The sequence below is a fragment of the Scylla paramamosain genome, chromosome 1 (assembly GCF_035594125.1).
Source record: "Scylla paramamosain isolate STU-SP2022 chromosome 1, ASM3559412v1, whole genome shotgun sequence".
Classification (NCBI taxonomy): Eukaryota; Metazoa; Arthropoda; class Malacostraca; order Decapoda; family Portunidae; genus Scylla; species Scylla paramamosain.
In genome coordinates this window covers 27,471,021-27,478,520 of record NC_087151.1, presented here as the reverse complement: position 1 = coordinate 27,478,520, position 7,500 = coordinate 27,471,021, and the positions used below count along the sequence as shown (strand labels likewise).

The window sequence follows — 7,500 nt, the reverse complement described above, 5'->3', positions numbered from 1 at the left end:
CACGCACCACAGACCCTCCGCCTCGACGTACTCTCTCCACCTTCGCCCGAGAACAACTGAGCAGCGCTGGAATACAGGAGATGCGGGCTCGGTGTGTGCGCCTAAGGAAACAAACAGACGATGCTCCTTTCCCGCCGCTCTTACTCCCGCCATCTGTTGATGGGAAAAGATACTATGCTGTGCCCTCTGTCTCAAGTCGTCCTTTCGCGGGGGCATAAGTTTGCTGCTGCTACACTTGCCTTATGCATCTTATTGCTGTACATGACATAGGTATAGTGCAGGCTGTGTTTACGCGTAGTTTATGATTTGAATATGATATGAAAATCAGCAAAGATATAAATTAGTCGATACTGTTGGTTTAAGGTCATGTTTTATGAGCAAGAGGAATTATGTGACTGGAGCAGCAGCAACATCAGCAGCAGCAGCAGCAGCAGCAGCACTAACAAATGCGGAACAGTTCCTGCTCCACCCTCTCCTTGACGTGTTATGGCGCGCCTCTTATATGGCGGTGATGCAGGCAGCCCTAGACACGTCCGGCGCTACTGATACACGCAATGAAGGGCGTTCACGTGGGCATGTTATATAGTGCTCATATAAATGTATGGACTTTAAAATAAATAAGTAAATAAATAAATTCCGTGGCCAGATGCACAATATTTTCCTAGATCTTTAACGAAGCACAAAATCTAACAGGTGGCCGGTTGAAAGAGGATGATGTAGCCATTTTCTTACAGTTACTTTTTTCTTGTAACCAAGAGTAGAAAGCCTGTTAAAGTGATGATGATGATGATGATGATGCTGATGATGATAATAATAATAATAATAATAATAATAATAATAATAATAATAATAATAATAATAATAAAATAACATACAATAATAATTACAAGATTGTGTCATTATATCATGAATTTATGTAAATCCCTTCAATTTCACAAATTAATAATATCTAAGTTACATTGCTGTGTACTGGTGCATAACAGAGCTGTTACCTGATGACACTTTGTCACGCAGGACTTTCAGTTCACGCCCTCGCTTGGTTACTAGAATCACTATGTATTGAAACAAATAAATACATCAGTAAATAACCAACATAGATGTACAAATAAATCAAGCACTCACAGCAGCACCACAATGAGTTTCGTCACCCGCAAGGAAGCTCAATGCGGGAACACTGGTGACATCACTTCAGGTGCGGGAATGCACTTGTCACAAAACGTATTTAGATTATCCTCGAAAGTCTAAATATTTATTTACTCTTTTTATCATAATGTCCTTCATAAGGGTTAGGCGTTTCTAATAATCAACATTTTCCTGCAGAGGAACAATTTAATGAATGAGTCTGACCTCAAGAAGACCGCTCTGCAAAGACGGCTGAAAATGTCCGGCTGTGCATGGTTTCCCATACTTCACACAAAACATGACACTCACTTATGATTGGATATATATATATATATATATATATATATATATATATATATATATATATATATATATATATATATATATATATATATATATATATATATATATATATATATATATATATATATATATATATATATATATATATATATATATGTATGTATGTATGTATGTATGTATGTGTGTGTGTGTGTGTGTGTGTGTGTGTGTGTGTGTGTGTGTGTGTGTGTGTGTGTGTGTGTGTGTGTGTGTTCCCTGGAATAAATATGAACATAAAAATTTTGAAATCGATGAACGCCCACTAGTTAAAATCCCCACACGAAATAGTATGAAATTTTGGCCAAAATAGCCGCAAAATGCATCACTGTAACATGCTGGTCAGGAATCTTTTCAGCCATTCATCGCATTGCGTAGATCTCAGCAGCCTGTCGTGGTCGAGTCCTGACATCCAACACTGCATAAACCTACTTACCTACAGGAATGGGATGCGTTGTGCCTCCGACCTTGCGAAGGTGAAGGTGCTGTTCATGGTGCAGTGCTCGGCGGGGTTATCTCTGGTGGTGAGTGGCTTGGCATGTTGACCACACCACACCACCGCCACCGCGGCATGGGTTGTCCCTGGCGGTGATGGCTGGCTGCTATCCTCACCGGAAATAGGTGACGCGGTTCCATCTGGTACAGGCGTGGAGTTAGTGAGAGACAACACCGAGCCACTCAGTTTCCGCGCGCGTGTTTACAAATGAATGTAAGAAAACGGCAACTGCTCGAGATTTAATGGAATACTATACTGTTCAGCTTTCGTGCACTCCATGATGTTTCAAATAATTTCTTAAGCTAAAACTACATCATCACAGGAACATTATTTGAGAAAAGTAAAATAATTCCATTTTTTTTTTCAAACGAACCAAAATAAAAGCAAAAAAAATAAAAAGAAAAAGAATAGAATATTTCTATTAGAAGATGGAATTCATTGAATATGTTACATGATTGTTTTGTCGTGATCATCCTGTGCTTTATAGTAACCAAGACTAGTACTGCCATGGGTCCCTGTTATTGTGTACTATTATTAGCTAGTTTTTCTGTGCTACAATTATCCCTCCAGCAGCTGAGACTGCCAAACGATAGCTGAAGTTTATACAATTCTTCACAATAAGACTGACATTTCTTTCATTTGCTTATATATATATGTATATATATATATATATATATATATATATATATATATATATATATATATATATATATATATATATATATATATATATATATGTATATATATATATATATATATATATATATATATATATATATATATATATATATATATATATATATATATATATATATATATATATATATATATATATATATATATATATATATATATATATATATATATATATATATATATATATATATATATATATATATATATATATATATATATATATATATATATATATATATATATATATATATATATATATATATATATATATATATATATATATATATATATATATATATATATATATATATATATATATATATATATATATATATATATATATATATATATATATATATATATATATATATATATATATATATATATATATATATATATATATATATGTAACTCTTCATAACGTTACGCATCAAGAATAATAATTCTCCTCTGTATTGTGTAACGTGTCTGCCAACCCTTGCACTCTCTCCTTGACGACCAGCCTCAGCCTTGTGCTCGCCACACCCTGACGATGATCAAAGTGAGAAAGAAGCAATGGAATGGAATTAAATGCAGGGATAGGTAAGGCATCAGGTGAAATGAATAGTTGAAGATGAAGGAGTAGAGTGTGTTGAATTGACGAAGGGAACCAGGAGAGCTGAAGGAGACCGTTTTGGTAATCTTGAACTCATTATGACCGTGCTAATTTTATTTTATTTTTTTACAGGTGTGAGTGACTGGCAAGGAACGCCGAGAGAAAGTTAGAGGTAGGGAATCATCACCTACATGCTCGCCAAACTCCCTCCTTCTTTCTTCTTCCGAAAATACATTGAAGTACTTCGTATTAGTAGTCACACAGCGACACATGCCCGACAGTGGTACAACTGAACGAACGTCTAACATACGAACTAGGTTTCGGGGAGGAAATGCTTTCTTTATGGTATTATAGCTACAATTAATGCTCAATCAAACACGTTTCTAATAGTGCTGGAGAATAACACTTGGTGGTTTGAGTGGAGTTCACCGACCTGAGTGTGAAAGTGACGCAGCGCGAACAAAGGCTAATCCATTGATGTGAAAGACATTAATAAAAGACACAGAGAAGGGAAGCCAAGGTCGTCGCCATCGACTGGCTCATGATTCGCTGCTCGCGGAGAGGAAAAGTCAAGCAGACGGGATTGGTGAGTGCGGAGATGAACCAGAAGACATGCGGGCTAAACAAAAACGCCATGGTGGGCTAATTATCACTAGTGAAATCCTGGTGAAATTGGGGACATATTGTATCTCATTAACTGTTTCAGCACCGTGACATCACCTGGATTCAATTCTAGATATTATTTGAGAATTTATCAAGTTAAGGATTATACTTTTCGTAATCATGAGGTTCAAAATCATTTTTTACTTAGTCGCTCATTCACTACGATTATTTCTCTTTTATTGTGTTCTGGGTTTCAATAGATGGTTTTATAAAGTGTGAAAATTAACTGCGCTGAATGAATTATCTTCAGGCCTCGCAATCCTGGGTTATAAAATACTGCGGCATGTGTCAGCGTGCCACTTGACCTTAGCTCTGATGCTGCGGCTGCGTGATGAGGCTCGGGGCATCAGGCAGGGCGACACGCAAGCAGAGTTTAGGAGCAATAGCTTGTCTTCACCTATGCTAAGAAGAAATTACGTATTATTTGTAAAGATTAGTTATAAGAATGTTGCATCGTATTTTGTTTATTTTTGTTGGTTCTATTTTACTTGATATAATTCTACTTATAAGCGTACTTGCGCCACGCCTTACGCTTCAGACGTTCATTGTGTGCCTATTGTACTGACGAGTCATCTCAATTAACTATTCATGCAAGGGCTAAGCAAAGTGATGGCGGTTTGTCATGCTACTTTTTCATCGTTCCTTACTTTTGAACTGTCATCATATTTTTGTAATGAATTAGTTTACAATAAGACTTGACGCATGCAAGGATATAAGTCAAGTGAAGGTCAGATGTGGCAGCCAAATGCTTAGTTCACTATTTGAACATCTTGATGGTTGTGATGGAAGTTCTGGTTTCTTGAATTAAGTGAGGCAAAGATGACCGGTTCTGACACATGCTGGTATGGAATGCGACCATGGAGGCTGATCTGTGATGTCTCAGGACGCAATACCTGATCACACCAGCCAATGAACACAAACACCGGTGAAATACGGTGAAATATTTAATTTACGAGGATAACAAGTCACTGATCACAATTATTAACCACTCCATCACGTTAAGTGGTGACGCTACTCTCTCTCTCTCTCTCTCTCTGTCGCTTAGTGGTCCGTCGATGTCGACGACGACGTCTTCACGGAGTGAAGAGACCTGCGCAATGAAATGATTAAGGTGGAAAGGTGGATGCTCTATCATCATTCCCACCGTCTTGACCCGTGAGTCTAGAATCTAGTGGCATGTGAGTTCCAAGACGACCAGGTCCATATTATATCACTGGCGACCACACGCTTCACTCTTATCGCTACTGCTTTTGATATACTCTAATGAAATAAACAGAGGCTTTCAAGGGTATTTTAATAATTCAATTAGCAACGGAATAAGGAATGTAAACTAACAACGGAGAAAAACTCATACCGACCCTATGAATCATCTCTGTGACCTTTAAAAGCCGTCCATCAGAGAGCCCAGAGCGTTTCAAAAGAGTATTCCTTACGAGGCGAGATTGAAGCTGTTAAATTTACATTCTTTAGAGAGACGTAGGTTAAGATAGAAGTCTTCAAGTGGTATAAGGGTTAAGACAAGGGGATCAGCAACCAGGGCAGAACAAGAAATATCGAGTTCAAGCTTGAAAAATTTAGGCTTAAGAAAGAGATAGGAAGAAATTGATTCTCAAATAGAGTGGTAGATGAATGGAACTGCCTCAGTAATCATGTTGTTAGTGCTAAGACATTAGGGAGCTTTAAGAGGAGATTAGACGGGTTTATGGATGGGGATGATAGGATAGGTGGAAATAGGTAAGTATATTTCATAAAGGGACTGTCACGTGTAAACCTGATGGCTTCTTGCAGCTTTCCTTATTTCTTATGTTCTTAAAACATGGATCCCATGTACTTTAATGTCGACACAATGTAAACTACAACTTAGATTTTGAGTCTACTAAATGCTCCTGAACGATTTTTTGCCGGTTGTCATTACGCTGAAGACGAATGAGGCCGCCTTGACGTCATGGGTGTAAGCTGCTCATTCACTGCTGAACGAAACTACATGAAACACCTCGACACAACACGCAGCTGCTTGCCTGGGTCACGTGTTGCTGTTCGGTTTTGTAAGAGGCGGTTTTAGGTGCGTGACTGAGAAAATGAATCCACTAAAATGTGAATATCTCTACTGACACACATTGTCCTTGTGTGTGTGTGTGTGTTTATATACGCATGCAGGGTGTCCCGGGAGGAAAGTCACATATTTTCAGATATGAATGATCAAGTCATTCTAAGTTGGAAATATTCTATGGTCAAATGCTTTTAATGCCAAGGTCTAGAAGTTACAGAACATTTTAATATGAACGCGCTAAGAATTAGTGAGTGGGAGAGGGGACGAGAGGGCAGGAATGGTGGGTGTTGGCATCAAGAGGATGTTACTTGACTACACATGAAGGTTTTCATAAAGATATAATTGAATTCATGAACGCAGTGCATCATTGTAGCATATAATAGCTAAAACATAATTCACTCCATATGGCAAGAGCGACCAGCTGAACGTTGCGGTACGGCCCATATGCAGCCACTCCACACTGAGGCGCGTTCACATTAAAATGTATTGTAACTTTTACGCTGTTGCGTTAACATCATATGGTTGTAGAGTATTTCCGACTTAAAACGACTTGATCTTTCAATTCTGAGAATAAATTACTTTTCCTCCCAGGACACTTTGTATTCACTGCTGAACGAAACTACATGGAACACCTCGACACAATACGCAGCTGCTTGCCTGGGTCACGTGTTGCTGTTCGGTTTTATAAGAGGCGGTTTTAGGTGCATGACACACGCAATTATACAGTGTATATATATATATATATATATATATATATATATATATATATATATATATATATATATATATATATATATATATATATATATATATATATAGACACACACAGTTCATTGTGGTGGTGTGTGTGGCACCGGGAGTCATAGTTTTTTTTTTTTTATGTAGGAGGGACACCGGCCAAGGGCAACAAAAATCCAATAAAGAAAAAAAAAAAAGTCCAGTGAGATGCCGGTCCCCGAATAGGCTCTAAAGCGGTAGTCAAAAATTAAAGGATAAGTGTAGTGAAACCTCCCTTTTGAAGGAATTCAAGTCATAGGAAGGTGGAAATACAGAAGCAGGCAGAGAGTTCCAGAGTTTACCAGAGAAAGGGATGAGTGATTGAAAAGCACAGAGGCGCAGTTTCGGAGAACAATAGGAGGTACCCCATCAGGTCCATAAGCCTTCCGAGGGTTTAGGCCAGAGAAGGCATGGAAAACATCATTGCGAAGAATTTTGATAGGTAGCATGAAGTAGTCAGAGGGTAGAGCAAAGGTCTGAGTGAAGAGTTCAGCTTCAGAGATAGATGTGATAGCAGTGGTGCCATCTGGTTGAAATAAAGGAGGGAAAGAAGAAGAAGCAAAGTTATTGGAGATATTTTTGGCTAGATGCCAGAAGTCACGAGAGGAGTTAGATCTTGAAAGATTTTGACGCTTTCTATTAATGAAGGAATTTTTTTTAGCTAGTTGGAGAACAGACTTGGCGTGGTTCCGGGCAGAAATATAAAGCACATAAGATTCTGGTGATGGAAAGTTCAAGTACCTTTTGTGAGCCACCTCTCTA

The 7,500-nt window shown here is 37.8% G+C and overlaps 1 protein-coding gene across 3 annotated transcripts in view; it reads right to left on the bottom strand.

The window, feature by feature from the left end:
• LOC135102563 (uncharacterized) overlaps nucleotides 1–7,500 on the bottom strand; it is a 94,993-nt gene that overhangs the window by 79,860 nt on the left and 7,633 nt on the right. The window contains exon 2 of one of the 3 annotated variants that reach the window (XM_064007848.1): nucleotides 1,898–2,097. The exons of 1 other annotated variant lie outside the window; for it this stretch is intronic. The gene's annotated coding sequence lies outside the window, so the exon portion shown is untranslated. Of the gene's footprint in view, nucleotides 67–1,897; nucleotides 2,098–7,500 lie in introns of those variants that run through there. One more of the 3 variants, XM_064007856.1, reaches the window with a different exon arrangement.